The sequence below is a fragment of the Herpailurus yagouaroundi genome, unplaced genomic scaffold, assembly GCF_014898765.1.
Source record: "Herpailurus yagouaroundi ecotype Mexico unplaced genomic scaffold, PumYag 67641, whole genome shotgun sequence".
Classification (NCBI taxonomy): Eukaryota; Metazoa; Chordata; class Mammalia; order Carnivora; family Felidae; genus Herpailurus; species Herpailurus yagouaroundi.
This window is the reverse complement of record NW_024420442.1, coordinates 483,743-500,313: the sequence shown is the minus strand read 5'-3', so window position 1 is coordinate 500,313 and position 16,571 is coordinate 483,743. Positions and strand designations below refer to the sequence as shown.

The 16,571-nt window shown below is 43.3% G+C and overlaps 1 long non-coding RNA gene across 1 annotated transcript; it reads right to left on the bottom strand.

The window, feature by feature from the left end:
- Positions 1-703: 703 nt before the first annotated feature.
- LOC121025391 (uncharacterized) lies at positions 704-1,908 on the bottom strand. Its single transcript, XR_005788028.1, has 2 exons — positions 1,741-1,908; positions 704-884 (listed from the first exon to the last, which is right to left on the bottom strand). It is a non-coding gene; the product is annotated as an uncharacterized LOC121025391 (long non-coding RNA).
- Positions 1,909-16,571: the final 14,663 nt, after the last annotated feature.

Genomic DNA, 16,571 nt, shown 5'->3' with positions numbered 1-16,571 from the left:
GCTTTTGCAGAAGTATTCTCTTTGCTGAATCAGTATAGAAGTCGGAAAATGGTTTTGGGTCCATTTCGTTGAGCGTTGGCTCTTAACAACGGTCCTGGGATCATAATAACAATGGTATTCTGGGGTGCTTGGGTGGCTTCATCTGTTGAGCTTCTGGCTCTTGGTTTGGCTCAGTTCATGATCTCAAGGTTCGGTTCGTGAGTTCGAGCCTCGCATCTGGTTCCGCGGGAGCCTACTTAGGATTCTGTCTCTCTCTCTCTCTCTCTCTCTCTCTGCTCCTCCCCCGCTTATTCTCTCTGTCTCTCTCAAAATAAATAAAGAAACTTAAAAAAAAAATAAAGAAACCACAACGGTATCCTAATAAAACATTGGACATATCCATTAGTTAGAGAATGTTTGTCGTTTTTAAAGAAAAAAATATCGAGCTTAAAGAATCATATGCTTTGAAAATACAAAAGCGGAGTAACCAAATATTGTTTAAATCTTCCATTTTACCAAGGAAGAGACTGAGGTCTAGAGCCCTTTAGTGATACATGTGAGACCATATGGGAAAATACTTTATGGGGATTTTTTTTTTCATTATGCATATAATGGACATAGCTCTCATTCAAGGAAACAATACGTCTCAAGTCATCGCTTGGGGAACACAAACATCTTAGACGTCCGAACCTTTTAATTTAACATGCAAAGGCATTAACTATACTTACATTCCAAAAGCTTTTATTTTTGATGTTCTAATTTATGTGTTGTATACAGTGCGACCGTATATGATTTGATAATCGTCACAAAGATTCAAGTTCACAGCTTACTCAAGTCATATTTCTCCCTATGATGAGATCAGTGTGGTAGGCTTTGAGGCAGATATTTTCAATTCTTGACTCTATCTGAAATATATAATCAGAAACATAAGGGTTTCATCCGTTCACTGCTCTGAAACGTGTATAGTTTCACATACAAAATGACAGGGAAGTCATCGTTTATATGTTCATTTTTACTTATACCTTTATCTTTTCCTATCCACCATTTTGTATTTTTTCCCTCATCAACAAGCCCACAATAAAAACGGATATTTGGAAGCTGGGTTTTTCTATCTTCTCTATATTACTTATTTCTAATTAAAGTGTCTCCTTTTATTGACACATGCATTAATCTTACATGCTAGCCAATAACAGAACTATACCCACGGAGATGGTTCATGAAGAGGTGGCTTTTCCCCTGAAATATACCTATGAAATATTCAGCCCTCTCTTATTTTTCTTTTAGAATCATATACAAAATAATCTTTGGGGAGACGCAAATTAGCTCAGGTACGGAGAGCGAGCACCTCATTAAAATGTTCCTGGGTAATAAGCATGCTGAAATGCCTCATGTGTAAGTAGGTGGCACAGATGGGTAATTTGAATATGCATATATTCCTGCCTTTATGTTGCTCTGCCCTACTTAAACTACCATTCATTTGAGTTAATGCCACAGCGTATCTATCCTTCTCTACACTGCATCCAGAGTTCAGGCAGAAATTATTCCTCTGTGCTGTATTATGGATGAAAGATTTGAGTAGGATTTTTTTTTTTTTTCCGGTGCCAGTCTTAATAACATGCAACGGAAGCATCCACACTCACCATTACACCTAGGGAGCGTGGGTGTTCTCAGATCATCTCAACACCGCCTGGTATCTCTTTTTAGCCCATAAAACATCTGGCCTGGCTGTTGATTACCATGGTTCCAAACCCACAAACAAACCTGATGAATTCTCTGCATGCTAGATCATGTCAGATTTCAGTAAATTATCATCTTGTGACACGTAGTCATTTCCGGCTACCCAGCAGCGATTAAATCCCAAATGAACCAGTGCACGGAAGGAAATTAGCTTAACTCTTACAACATGCTGAATTCCTCAAAGTCGTACAATTCTTTCTAAAACAAACAGACACATGGGGCGCCTGGGTGGCGCAGTCGGTTAAGCGTCCGACTTCAGCCAGGTCACGATCTCGCGGTCCGTGAGTTCGAGCCCCGCGTCGGGCTCTGGGCTGACGGCTCGGAGCCTGGAGCCTGTTTCCGATTCTGTGTCTCCCTCTCTCTCTGCCCCTCGCCCATTCATGCTCTGTCTCTCTCTGTCCCCAAAATAAATAAACGTTGGAAAAAAAAAAACAAAAACAAAAACAAACAGACACAAGACGATGGCATGAGTGTACAATAACGAAACTTGATGTGAGTCTAAATCCATTTGCTCATTCAGCTCTTTCCATGTCTTTTCTTAATAAGAAATAGAAAAAGTTGGGGGAGCACATATCCCTATATAACAAATTACGGAGTACCTTTTCTTTGTCTTTCCTTTTCACAACACGAAGAGAAAAGAACATTGCCCTGGCTCTTCTCGACATTTGTTTTACCTTGCGATTTCTGGAATTCCTACTGTGAACCAGAACGGTGAAACAATTAGCATGCACACTTTTGTTGTACACGGTCTCACATTTCATTAAATCAGTGTCATTATCACATTGCGGGATTTGTCTTTCTGGAAAATTTCTGTCTTTTCCTCCTGTTCTCCTCTGTCTTTTATACTTTTCCTAATGCTGATACACGTTTCTACTTAGGTCTCAGGTTTTAATCCAAGGTTGAACAGGTGTTGGTGAAGATTGTTGTTTTGTTGGGGCCCCTGGGTGGCTCAGTCGGTTAAGCGTCCCACTCTTGATTTCGGCTCTGGTCATGATCTCGCGGTTCCTGAGTCCCAGCCTCACATGGGGCTCTGTGCTGACAGTGCAGAGACTGCTTGGAATTCCCTCTCCCTCTCTATGTCCCTCTCCCACTCCTGCTCTCTCTCTCTCTCTCTTTCTCAAAATAGATAAGTAAACCTAAAAAAAGATTGTTGGGGCGCCTGGGTGGCCCAGTCGGTTGAGTGTCCGACTTCAGCTCAGGTCATGATCTCACACTCTGAGTTCGAGCCCCGTGTCAGGCTCCGTGCTGACAGCTCGGAGCCTGGAGCCTGCTTTGGATTCTGTGTCTCCCTCTCTCTCCTCCCCCTCCCCTACTCATGCTCTGCCTCTCTCTGTCTCAAAAATAAAACATAAAAAATAAAACATTAAAAAAAAGATTGTCGTTTTGTTGGTATTTTTAAAAAATTTACATTTTTTTTAAAGTTTATTTATTTATTTTGAGAGAGAAAGAGAGAGGCAGAGGGAGAGGGAGAGAGAGAGAATCCCAAGTGGGCTCCACACAGTCAGCACAGAGCCCCTTGTGGGGCTCAAACCCACGAACTGTGAGATCATGACCTGAGCCAGAACCAAGAGTCGGACTCCTAACCGACTGAGCCACCCAAGCATCCCAAGATTTTTGTTTTATAAGTTCTTGTGAAGAGCAGCAGTGGGGCATGAAGTGCAGGGGAAGAGTTAGAAAGAATGGAATAATGGAAGGGAAGATTTCATGGCTCACAACTGCCTAGTTGTCAGACTCCTGGCCTCTCATCAGCGTGATACTGATCCATAAGTGTAATTATGGCTGTTTGGGTGACATCCGTTAGACAGGTACAAAGGAAATGGAGCCAACCAAAGGAACGATATCTACAGTTAGAGAAGACAGACTCCACCTAAGACGAAGAACAGAGAAGAACAATTTTTCCAAGCTGTGCATTCAAAGCAACTTGACCAAGTTCATCAAACGCATTACTACAAAAAGCTTTGTATGCTTTTGGAAGAGAGCTACGGTCCAGGAGTTTGTCTTTCCAAAGTACAGGCAAATGTATTGCAAGTCAATAGATCGTCTGTACCTCCTGAGGTGCCGGCAACTTGAAATTCAGTTTTCAATAAGAATGCATTGATAACTTAGTTCTTCTTTCAAGTGTGGGAGGTTGGGTTCACTAGGAAATGGAGTTGGAGATGTAGATGTGCTGTTGAAGGTTAGGGATAGAACGCACATTTGGCGGGGGCAGGGGGCAGGACTGGGAAAAGGGAGAAATTGGATCGTGATGATGTCACAGCCAAGGCGTCAGCCGATCTCCCAGGGAGGTCTGGGGCAGGAATGGCTTTTCAGAACGTTCTCAAGTTGACACAAGACGAAATGGCCCTTGGCCCTTGGCCCTTCACACTGACCAGTCATTGGATGCCAGGTGACCTTGGGGAGAGGGCGTGACTCGGGTGAAATGACCTTGCCCAAGACCAAATCCCAAAGAGGGACTTACTTGGAAGCCAGCTGGGGAAGTGAGTGTTTCAGTATTAAAATGGAGGTGATCTGAGCTGCTGACCCATAGCATCCACTATACGAACCCACAGGAGTCTATTCCATCCTTAATATACTTAATATACTTGCACTATCGTGCGAATGATACTGTCCCTCCCCTCTCATTGCCACCTGGTGACTCCTTCCTCAGGGAGTAGATTCTTTTAAAGTCCCAGACTACTTTCTGGCACCTCCACGTCACGAACACACCACAGCGTTCCACTCTTGCGGGCTCTATCTCCTCCTGTGCTCCAACTCGCCAACTTCCGTTTCACCCTCAAACTTGCCAAGTCTCAGACAGGCGGCGCAACGGAGTTCAAAGGGAAAGCGATTCTACTTATGACATCCACTAGAAGGTAGGTACACTTGAGAGTGTTCCTTCCTCTCACAAACATTTCCACTTTTATTTATTTATTCCTAAAGTATAATTTGTTGTCGGGGTGCCTGAGTGGCTCAGTCGCTTAAGCGTCCCACGCTGGCTCAGGTCGTGATCCCGCAGTTCGGGAGTTCGAGCTCCGCGTGGGGCTCTGTGCTGACAGCTCGGAGCCCGGCGCCTGCTTCGGATTCTGTGTCTCCCCCTCGCTCTGCCCCTCTCCACTTGCACTCCGTCTCTCTGCCTCAAAAATAAACATTAAAAACTGAAAAACATATATATAATTTATTGTCAAGTTAGCTAACGTGGTGGATAAACCTGACTGAGTCCCTAACTGGTGGAATCTAAGGTAGTATAATTAAGTGAGATGAAGATCATAGATCTAGGAGCAGAAATTTATCTGCTCTTGAGATAGCCCTCCTAAACAGATTCAGTTGTTTTTTTTTTAATTTTTTTTTCAACGTTTTTATTTATTTTTTGGGACAGAGAGAGACAGAGCATGAATGGGGGAGGGGCAGAGAGAGAGGGAGACACAGAATCGGAAACAGGCTCCAGGCTCCGAGCCATCAGCCCAGAGCCTGACGCGGGGCTCGAACTCACGGACCGCGAGATCGTGACCTGGCTGAAGTCGGACGCTTAACCGACTGCGCCACCCAGGCGCCCCAACAGATTCAGTTTAAAAGTACCTTCAGAGATCTATTTTAAAATTTTTTTTAACATTTATTTATTTTTGAGAGAGAGAGAGAGAGAGAGAGAGAGCATGAACAGGGGAGGGGGAGAGAGAGAGAAAGGGAGACACAGAATCTGAAATAGAATCCAGGCTCTGAGCTGTTCGTTAGTGCAGAGCCCGACTCAGGGCTTGAACTCACAAACTGCAAGACCATGACCTGAGCTGAAGTCGGACGCTCAACCGACTGAGCCACCCAGGTGCCCCAAGAGATCGTCTTAAGGAGACTTCACTCAAATCTCTGCAGAAATATGGCTGAACTGGGATGCCTGGCTGGCTCAGTCGGTTGAGCCTCACCCGACACCTGATTTCGGCTCAGGTCATGGGTTGGTGGGGTCGAGCCCCACGTTGGGCTCCTTGCTGAGGGAGGAGTCTGCTTAAGATTCTCTCTCTCCAGGTGCCTGAGTGACTCAGTTGGGTGAGGATCCGACTTCGGCTCAGGTCATGATCTTGCAGTTGGTGAGTTCCAGCCCCACATAGGGCTTGCTGCTGTGGGCCCAGAGCCAACTTCAGATCTTCCATCCCCCTCTCTCTGCCCCTCACCCGCTTGCACTCTCTCAAAAATAAACATTAGAAAAAAAAGATTCTCTCTCTCTCTCTCTCTCTCTCTCTCTCTTTCTCCCCCTCTGCCCACCCTCCCGGCTTGTGCTCTCACTCTCTCTAAAATAATAAAAAAAGAAATATGGCTGACTTTTCTCTCAAATTCTTAAGAAAACATAATTCTTCAGTTTTATAGACTGGTGGTTAAGAATCACAATAGCTTTTCTCTTAAGTTTTTAAAATTCCATTTAGTTAACATACAGTGTCACATTAGTTTCAGGTGTACTGCTTGTTCATTTTGATTGGTAAATGACACTGATGTGACATTGGGTGTCAGCTCTATCTCAATTTTTTTTAACGTATATTTATTTTTGAGACAGAGAGAGACGGAGCATGAACAGGGGAAAGGCAGAGGGAGAGGGAGACACAGAAGCTGAAGCAGGCTCCAGGCTCTGAGCCATCAGCCCAGAGCCCGACGCTGGGCTCGAACCCACGGATCGCGAGATTGTGACCTGAACCGAAGTCAGACGCTCAACCGACTGAGCCACCCAGGCACCCCAGCTGTATCTCAATTTTAAAAAATACCATCAAGGGGCACCTGGGTAGGCTCAGTCGGTTAAGCGTCCAACTCTTGATTTCGGCTCAGGTCATGATCTCACGGTTGGGGAGTTCAAGCCCCGCCTGGGGCTCCGCGCTGATAGCGTGGAACCTGCTGGGGATTCTCTTTCTCCCTCTCTGTCCACACCCACCCACCCCCCTTTCCCCGGCTGCTCACCCTCTCTCAAAATAAACATGAAAAAAAAAAAGAAAAAAAATACTACCAATAGCTACTTTTTAAATGTTTATTTATTTATTTTGAGAGAGAGAGAGCCTGAGCAGGGGAGAGGGGCAGAGGGAGAGACAGAGAATCCCAAGGGGGCCCCACGCCCAGCGTAGAGTCCAAGGCAGGGCTCAATCCCCTGAGCCCACGACCTGAACCGAAATCAAGAGTCGGATGCTGAACCGCTGAGCCACTCGGGTGCCCCTCTATAGCCATTTTTTTTCTCGTTGAGGTATACTTGGGTGTGCAACATGGTGATTCAACGAGCTTATACCTTGTGCTCCACTCACCACACACGTAGGTACCATCTGCCCCCCATACGACACTGTTGTAATATCATGGACCGTATTCCCTATGTTGCACCTTTATCCCCATGACTTAATTCATTCCGTAAGTGGAAGCCTGCACCTCTTCACCCGTTTCGTCTTTCCCCTACTCCTCTGGACTTTGGCAACCATCAGTTTGCTCTCTGTACTTATGACTCTGTTTCTGCTTTTGTGTTTGTTTACTCATTTGTTCTGTGATATTGATAGTATTTCGGTTTCGACACACAACTCTGTGGTTTTAGTTACAAAAGTATTTTCTAGCAAGTTTGGTGTTAAAGACTGCCCTCAGCCAGTGCTAGTAATTCATCTACAATGAGAAGTCAGGTGACAATTCTGCTGTGGACCTAATTAAAAATGTTGTTGGGGAAATTGATTTTTAAAAGCCTAACCTTGCCCTTCGCCTCTTCAATTTTTAAACACATGAAAATATGATAAGAGATTAATTTCCAGTGTTCCACATATGCCATTCTGTTAATAAATTTCAGTGAGCCTATGATTCAATCTCATATACAAGAGAATTATAAAATCAACCAAAAAAAAACCATACCCGCGATTTTAATTAATATTCTCCCGCAGGGTCTTTATGCTCGCACCTTTCTGCACCATCATGTACCTTTTTGGTTTAAAAATAATTGCACAACCTTACGTCTTCTGAGGATACTGCAAGAGTAGCAAAATCTCACGGTAAAATTCATTCATTGTTTAATGTAACACACATTTATTGAGTGCTTATGTATTCTTTGGGGGGGGCTGTGGATATTAGAACAATCCTATACTAGACATAATTACAGCATCATTTGGGTAGCTGGGATCACTAGGTGAAGATCGCACTCAGCACCTTAGAAAAACACCCAAATATCTAAGCAAAACTGAGGCACGTAGCTATATACGAGCTTTTATTGTAGAGGAATAACTATACAACACAATAACCATCATTCCAAAGGTTCTATGAGTATGGTCAATAGAAATCACTTTTTCTCTAGCATACAGTCAAAACCATAAACCTGCTTCTCTGTCACTTGTCCTTCGTCTTACTTATAAACATTTATAAACATAGTTTGCATACAGGATAATTGCATTCATCAGTCACTACAGGCAAAGGACCCAGGCCCTACTAGTTTTTAAAGAACTCCTCAAATTCATTTGCAACATTAAAGATAAAAACTCTTGGCACCCAACGAAGAAGGAAAAACTTCACATCAAGATGATCAAATGCTTAATTAAAACGTTCACAAAAGAGAGAATTAAGTCAGCTTTATTAATTGTTAAATTTAGTATTCATAAAAATTTAATTGTGTTTGAAAAAAACTTTATGGGTTAGATCTTCTCTAACCCATTTGCAAGTGTGGATAATGATTGCAGAGAAATCATAGTCAATAAATAAATGAATCATTTGCAGGTAAATAATTTCCATGCAAAATTAGTTAAAAATTCTTTTAAAATTTAGAGTGTTTGGGCTCCACAAAAGTATTAAAATTATCCCGTATGCATGGGCAAACCTGCTCTAGATAGCTTACATAGATTATCTCATTTGGTCGTAACACTTCGATTTAATTCAGTTTGAGGAAACTTTTTGGGACACCCATTAGAATTGCAAAACAAGCTCTCCAGGTGTATACGTTATCTCAGCTGAACTTCATAAATTCTTTTTAATTCAATTGAACAGCAATGTATTATCTACTCTGTGTCTGGCACTGTGCTAGTTACTCCGGGTACAGAAACAAAATGGTTATACACCCTGCTCTCAAGGAGCTCAAAGATCAACAAGAAATGAAAGCAAGGAAGTAGAAATGTACATGAGCATGTGATAAGTGCTGTTGTCTAGGTAAGCATGGTGGTCTGTGCCATCATCTAGGAAGGAAACTTATTCCAGATTTGGAGGAACAGAATAAGCTTCATGGAGGAAGTCCCCTCTACAATTGAAGCCAGTAGGATAAACTGACGGTAGTCAAGGAAAGGGAGTCAGAACAGCTCGAAATTTCCAGGAAGAAGCAGGAAGAACATGTGCCAGTCACAGGCCAGAGAGAAAAGGGCACACGGAGATAACAGAATGATCAGTAATAAGGTGTGCTCCTGTGTCCTCTAAATAGATACAAGGGGTGCTGACCATGTGACCAAAGGGAAACAGAAATCCCTGACAACCCATCAAAAGATTTTTGCATCAAAAACTGCCTTCGATCCAGCAGAACCAAGCCTGTTAGAAGAAAACCTGTCAAAATCGGCATCGGGCAAATAGATTTTCGTAGCAAGAAACTAATGTCTCCACCCATGTATCCAAATTTGTGCCTTCTCACAATGTCAGCTGTTATGTAAACTTGACCTTTGGAAGAAGTGATTTGACTAAGGGTTTCAAAATCATTCAGTGAAACCATGATACAGCTGCATCATTGGAATGAAAGTGAATGGCCCATGCAGAGCCACTAATATAAGCCATTAGCCATATTGTGCCTTCAGGAGAATTATGTGACCTTCCAAAGTCAATCCAAGTGTTTAAATGTTCTAGGTGCCCATCATGTAAAGCATTACTGACAAACAGCTTGTCTAAGGCAACAGGGGCTCACATTCTTAAAAAAACATACTTAGATGGGGATATCTGATACGAACCAAGTTGTTTACGTTACAATGTCAAGCTTTAAAATAGCAACTTGAAATAAATATGATTAACAAATGACCGCCGGAAGACAATTCTTCATGGGTCCATTGCATTTCTGCACATTTTGAGAACCGAGGAACGATTGCCTTTGATCTATCTATACTATCCTTTTAAATATGTTTGTTTAGCAAATATCTTTAGAAGATAGTTTCTCCCTCCAGAGCAAAGGGCAGGTTTGTTTACTCTCCAGTAGCATAAAGAGAATGTCTTTCTCTAAAGCAAGTTGGAGCAGGTTTGCTTGCAGCCAATTATAAATGATAAGGGCTTCCTAAGCTTGAGGTTCCTCTGGTGTGAAGGAAAATCACTATGTGGGCCACCCTGTGTTCACTCCTGTGGGCCTCGGGGGGAAGGCAATGGGCAGTGAGGTGAACGAGATGCTCACGCTGCCTCCGGTACGGTGACTTAAAAAGTCCTTTGTCTTGGGGCACCTGGGTGGCTCAGTTGGTTGAGCATCCAACTTGGCTCAGGTCATGATCTCGCAGTTCGTGAGTTCGAGCCCCGCATTGGGCTCTTGGCTGTCAGCACAGAGCCCACTATGGATCCTCTGTCCCCCTCTCTCTGCCCCTTCCCTGCTTACACTCTCTCAAAAATAAACTTTAAAAAAAAAGTCCCTTGTCTCTGACCCAGGAATTTCATGTCTTCTATCAGCATCAGTGAGACGGTAGCAGGCTAACTTGTTAGCTTGCGTGCAGGGTGAAATCTCAGACCCTTCACCATTTTCAATAATAACCCTTTCATTTTGCATGGGTTTGTTAACAAATCCATATTGCTAGGATTCATATATGTTAATTAAAACTTGTGCTCGGTTTAAATAGGTTAAACCTTTGCCTGAGCTGAACTTTATGACGTCACAGTTTGCAAATGAGCCTTATCTAAGATGATTAGATTTTCATTATAATTGGACAAATTTATTTCTGCATGGAGATAAATCATAATTAATAGCAGTATCGTGAAGTAATGGTTTACCAAGATCAAGTTGTAATTTAAGAAAGAATTCTTGCTTTCTCCTGCCATGGAAGGATTCTTGGTGTCACATATCAGAATGATTCAGAAAATACTTCTTGAAATTTAATTTCTACTCTTTTTATTTTTTATTTTTTTTTTAAAAATTTTTTTTTTCAACGTTTATTTATTTTTGGGACAGAGAGAGACAGAGCATGAACGGGGGAGGGGCAGAGAGAGAGGGAGACACAGAATCGGAAACAGGCTCCAGGCTCCGAGCCATCAGCCCAGAGCCTGACGCGGGGCTCGAACTCACGGACCGCGAGATCGTGACCTGGCTGAAGTCGGACGCTTAACCGACTGCGCCACCCAGGCGCCCCTTTAATTTCTACTCTTAAGTCAGGTTGTACCACGACTGTAATCAAGTTCTAAAATTTTATGGGATTTTTTTTTCCCCTGGGGTAAATCATGGGCTTCTGAAAAACAAAACCAAATTAGCCCAGGCTCTGAGTTTTTTCCCCAAATTTCCAGTCACTACGTATTTTCTAATACAAAGTATCCAGTCAGTTAGCTTATTTTCCAAGTTGACTTTAATACCTTAAATCTACGCATAAAGCGGTGACCGATCTGAGGGATCTTGTTGCATTCCGGAGCGTATATCCATCCTATAATGGGTCCTAGCAATGGTATGAGACTCTAGTTTATGTTATAGGGTAGCTGCATACCAAAACTTCCGCATTGTATGAATCGTATATCAAGCAAGATGCACAGTCATAGAGGAGCGGCCAATATCCTATGGGAGAATAAAATCTTCACACAGGAGTCAAAATGTGTGTCTCAGGAGCTAATAAGCACCCTCGCAACTTTGATCCTGACCTTCTTTCAGAGAACTGAGTTTCAACCTAATTTTGAAAATGACATGAAGTGGACTGAGTACATATCGATGTTAAAAAAATACCTAAAGCCAATGAGGTGTTCATTATTTCATATCCAACAAGGTGCTGATAAAAAGAACTCCAGCCCAGTCACTTTATGACAAAGCCTGAAATGTTTACCTTCCAATAGTTTACTCATTAAATACGTCTGCCTGCCTTTCTCACATCGCAAATAGCTTTGTTTTAATTAGTTACCTTGAAAAAGTCTATATAGACCAAAGCTGAAATCGTTTTTAAATAACTTTTCAATTGAGAACACAATTATGGTATTTTGAATTGAAGCACAATTTCTCATCTCATTACCTTTAAAAGAGATATGGTGGGATCTCTGGGACGATAATTGCTGAGTTTTTTTGACACGAGTAGCTTGCATTTAAAATTGGCCCAAGAGTATGACAAACTTTGTGGTTAGGTAAGCTTACCAAATTTATTCTCTGAACAACTGGTCCAACATTCATATAAACATGCAAAATGTACAACTTCTGGGTCAATAGCACATTCTAAGCTTTCACAAATCGGTATATGGTGATGGTATGAGTTAAAATTTTTAAAAAATATGGGGCTCCTGGGTGGCTCAGTCGGTTAAGCTTCCAGTCGGCTCAGGTCATGATCTCGCGGGTCCTGAGTTTGAGCCCCGCATCGGGCTCTGTGCTGACAGCTCAGAGCCCGGAGCCTGTTTCGGATTCTGCGTCTCCCTCTCTCTCTCTCTGCCCCTCCCCTGCTCATGCTCTGTCTGTGTCTCTGTCTCTCTCTCTCAAAAATGAATCAACATTAAATTTTTTTTTAATTTAAAAAATACAACTCAAGTGGCTGAATTCTATGGGGTAATATATTTTATTTGCAATGCAAAATAATATCTTTTTAATTCATTCAACAGCTATTTATCGGATATCTGCTGTGTGCCGGAAACTATACAAAGTTTTAAAGATCTAGACATGAGCAAGGCACTGAAGATACTCTCTTGTCCTCAAGGAGCTTGTAGAGATTAGGACAACGAGAGAGGTATGATCATTTTTTTTTTAGATGTTTATTCATCTTTTAGAGAGAGAGGCAGAGCGTAAGTGGGGGAGGGGCAGAGAGAGAGGGAGACACAGAATCCAAAGCAGGCTCCAGGCTCAGAGCTGTCCGCGCAGAGCCCGACGCGGGGCTCGAATTCACATGCTGGGAGACCACGACCTGAGCCAAAGCCAGATGCTCGGCCGACTGAGCCACCCAGGTGCCCCAAGAGAGGTATGATAAAACGCGCTTAGGAGAGCATGAAGTAGGGTCACCCAACTCGGCCTGGGGTAATCAAATGAATGGTTTTTGCGGCTGAGTCTTTAAGGATAAGTTGTTGTCTGGCAGGCGAGAATGGACAAGGAAGCATAAAGGAGTATCCGTGCAAGAAAGCAGTTGAATCTGTTTTCAGTTAACAGCCTAGCTTACCTCGGTAAAGTAGGAGTGAAGTTAACTCCTAAGAAGTAGGAGGCAGTGTGTTGTCTAGTGGGGTCCTCTGAGGAATGGCGTTGGCTAGGGTCTTCAAAGACCTATTAATCCCTTACCGAAAGAAACGTGGTTGCAGAGTGTATCTGCCAATACGTCTTGTACCTGGTTCTGTTTTAAAATATCGTCGATTTAAAATAAAGCTGGCCTCGCTCATAGAGTTGGGAGAAATGAACTCTGCAAAGAGAAGGGCTCTTGCAATATTAAGTAATTAAAATGCCCGTAATGTTTCCAGGTTTGCCTCCATCTAAATTGATGTGTGCCCTTGCACAGATCATTTAACCTCGCTGCTACAGATGTCATCGGTAATTTGGGAGTAATATCACAAATGTTACAAAAATGTGAGGCTTCATAAAGCACTCTGAGAGACTCCTGTGAAGGGATTATATATGCATAAAGTGCATTATGATTACGAGAACTAATAATAAATCGTTGCTTGGCACTTTGCACACTAATTAGAAGTGCAACCTGTTCCAGAGTATTAGAAGAGTAGAAACTAAGTTGAGAATTCTGTTTCTCATCCCCTTGTGGCTTATAAGTAGGGTGATCACATAATTTCTGCCCGAATTGGGACATTGTTGGTAGTGCAAGGGTACCCGAAGCAGGTAGGGCACTCAGACGACAGGCAGGAATTAGGGCTGTCCCAGGCAAATCAGGATGTAGAGTCAGCCTACTTAGCGATTTATCCCTTCGTCGTTTAGACATGTGTAGCATCTCTTCTAAAGCTCCAGGTGCTCCCCGGGAAATTCCAAATGGGATGGTTGCCATTTGTGGAAGCGTCCATGATGGTGTCAAAGCCAGTGCAAGGCAACTACGGACACAAGTGGCGGAGGCGTATTATCGCCCTCCCCACCCTTAGCCCAAGCTTTGAAATGGAGCTCTAACAACGATACAGTCTCTAATCATGCATTCAGCTCACCCTCGTTTTCGGAAAAGTCCCTTGACCTAACAGATGCATTCAGCGCATTAACATAATGCATCTGCTCTACCCTCGGTATATAAAATCGTGGCATATTTGAGCTTTGGTCACCCCATGTGAGAGTCCACATGTTCTCTAAGCCTCCTAATGGCTGCAACAACGCTGGATTTTGTGTTTATCTATTTATTTTGAGAGAGAGAGCGAGAGCGCGCACGCACACGCATAGGAGAGGGGCAGAGAGAGAGAGGTAGAGAGAGAACACTGGGCTGTCAGCGCAGACCCCCCGTTCAGGGCTCAGTCCCTCAAACTATGAGATCACGACCTGAGCTGAAATCAACAGCCGGTTGCTCAACTGACCAAGCCCTCCAGGCGCCCCTGTGATAATGTTGGATTTTATGTTTTCTTTATATGTAAGGATGAGAAAAAATATAAATAAGGATATATATATATATATATATATATATATATATTCTGTTTAGCTTGCAAATTCCTACAGGTTGAAGACCTTGTTTTTCTCACTGCTTTTCCTCTACCCCCAACAGACACGCACACACACACACACACACACACACTCACCATATTTAGAAGCAGCAGCAAGGCGAAAAAGCAAGATGGCAGCAAGTAGTGTTGGGCAGGTGAATGTGCTCTATAAAAATGGAGGGAGGAAAAGAAGATTGGGAGGGAAGGAGAGGGAAGCAGAGTCATGCACAGTACAGTGGGACGCCTGCATTGTCACGCACATTCATGATTGCTGGTCATGGTCATGGGCTGTGAAGGCAAGAAAAAAGAAATGCCATTAAAAGTCATTTCCATTTTACACTCTCAATCTGTAAAAAAAAAAAAAAGTTTAATGATGTGCAATCAGTCAATAATTTGCAAGGTCATTAAACTCCTACAATGGAAGGAAAGAAGTCGTTAAGTCTCACAGATCCTCTTAGCGGCAATTCTCCAAAGAACAAGTAATAGAAGGTGGTTACGAGATGTGGCCAGCAAACCCTCAACTCAAGTTCAGAAGACAGCTCTCACCAATGTTCTTCCAGGGTAACAATTGCCGGGGCAATTCGAGTCATGGGCTTGTTCAAATTAGAATGATCTGATTTCTGTTCCAGAAGCACAGCTTTCGCGTAACGCTAAATCACAAGACGTGGAAAATAGCATATAATGATATGATCTGATCAAAGAGATAAGCATGTCTCATTTACTTGTTTCCAGGCTAACCATTCACTATTGTTTGAATAGAGCTGGTAATCACAGACTAATGAGCCTTGAACTGAAGACCCAAAGGTAGAGAACTGTTTTGGCGTTGAAGCATGCTAATTAAGAAGCAAGACAGAATAGGAAAGAAAAAAAATACCTACAATCTGAAGTCTGCCCTGTATAGCTGGCAAGGTAAACATAGCAAACGATGCTTTGAACTAAGTATCAGGGTACCTCTGCGTTATACTTGGTTCCTTAACTTAGTCAAGAAGCGCTTCTTCAACACCTAATATGTGCCAGACACGATGTTTCGTGTTAGGGAGATAAAAAGTAATGGGATTTGGCTAAAGCATAGAATGGATGGGATGGGGGTGGGGAAGGGAAAGGAAAAAGCTGGCAAGGGTATGAGTTGGTGGCACATACCTTCGTAAAGCCATTTAAGGGGTTGAGGGTTTATTCCGAGAGGATCAGGGTGTTGCCGAATGGTTTGTAAGCAGGTAAGCAGCAATTCTTTTTGCATATTTGAAGGTATTTCTCCAGCTAGAGTATAGAGGAGGTATGGAGGGATAGAGTCTGATATTGTACGGTAGGAGGCCTATCAGTAGGGGATTGCAGTGGCACCGGCAAGAGATGATGATGGCCTGAAGTAGTTCCCACAGATCTTGCTGAACAGTTGGACGTTTGGGGAGGGTGGGAGCAGTAAGAGAGAAGAAGGGGTCAGAAACGATTCCCGGGTTTGCAGTTTGGTCAGCTGGGTTCAGTACGTGAAGCCGTGTACCGAGATGGGGGTACGGAGAGCAAAGAGAAGCTTCTTGGTGGCCCAATGAATTCAGTATTGGAGCCACTGACACTCAGGTGTCTGTGGGACCCTGAGATGGAGTTGTTGAGTAGACATTTGGACATAAGGAAAAAGCTCACAACCTAAAATGCAGATTTGGGAGCCATCTGCAGAAGGATAATAATTTAAGCCATTAATGGGTAGTTCAGATGACCAAAGAACCGCACGTAGAGTGAGAAGAGAAAACAGGCTAAGTCACAATCTGGCGGACACCAGCATTTAAGAGATACGCAGAGGAAAACAAACCTACAAAAGAAACCGAGAAGGAACTAGAGGAGAACCAGGTGGGTGTGGTGTCGTGGAAATCCAGAGAAAGGACTGCTTCAAAAAGAAGCTAATCCAACTTTTCCGTCCACCACTTTCCTTTCTTGACCTCGCTATCATCTCTGTACAATAAAAAGATTGGACTAGATGTACGTCAAAAGTCATCCCGCTTGGGGCGCCTGGGTGGCGCAGTCGGTTGAGCGTCCGACTTCAGCCAGGTCACGATCTCGAGGTCCGTGAGTTCGAGCCCCGCGTCAGGCTCTGGGCTGATGGCTCGGAGCCTGGAGCCTGTTTCTGATTCTGTGTCTCCCTCTCTCTCTGCCCCTCCCCCGTTCATGCTCTG